Source organism: Micropterus salmoides, unplaced genomic scaffold (assembly GCF_014851395.1).
Source record: "Micropterus salmoides isolate LMB-PRFRI ecotype aquatic unplaced genomic scaffold, ASM1485139v1 Ms_hic_scaffold_483, whole genome shotgun sequence".
NCBI lineage: Eukaryota > Metazoa > Chordata > Actinopteri > Centrarchiformes > Centrarchidae > Micropterus > Micropterus salmoides.
The window spans coordinates 30,403-31,093 of record NW_024044219.1 but is presented as its reverse complement, the minus strand read 5'-3'; positions in this window follow the sequence as shown (position 1 = coordinate 31,093).

Below are 691 nucleotides of genomic sequence, written 5' to 3'. Positions count from 1 at the left end.
TTGAATGTGTCTCTTTAGGCTCTGGGTGACTGTGAAGGTAATTCTCACAGTTTAATCATTTTTTACAAGCCAAACAATGAATTGATTAAATCAAGTCAACAATCAGCAGATTATAATGAAAACAATCATTAGTTGCAGTCCTTGATAAAATTGTCCTTAGGTGTGGATGTGAGTGTAGTGGTTGTTTGTCTATGTGTGGCCCTGCGATGGACTGGTGACGTGTCTAGGGTGTACCCCGCCTTTCGCCCGATGTCATCTGGGATTGGCTCTGTACCCTGTACGCAGAATAAGCGGTTGACGATGCATGGATATATTATACACACACACACACACACACACTCACACACACACGTATAGCAAAGTCACATGGGCCACTTTCGTGAAGTGAGTACTTTTACTTTTGTTTTTACAATAATCTTTCCCTAATTATATTTAAATTATTTCATGTAAGTAATATTTTCAAAGCAGGACTTTTACTTGTAAAGTTGTATTTTTACAGTGTGGTATCAGTACTTTTACTGAAGTAAAGGATCTGCCCCCTCAAATGCAGCTATTGTAGTGAGATTAGGGGATGTAGTGTTGCCAGCTGGGTCATAAATATATTTTTCCTGCGTGGAAATGTATCAAATAGTTAAAGAGCGTAGATAGAAAGCTGGCACTGTGGCTTTTACAGAACGAAACAGACACGACC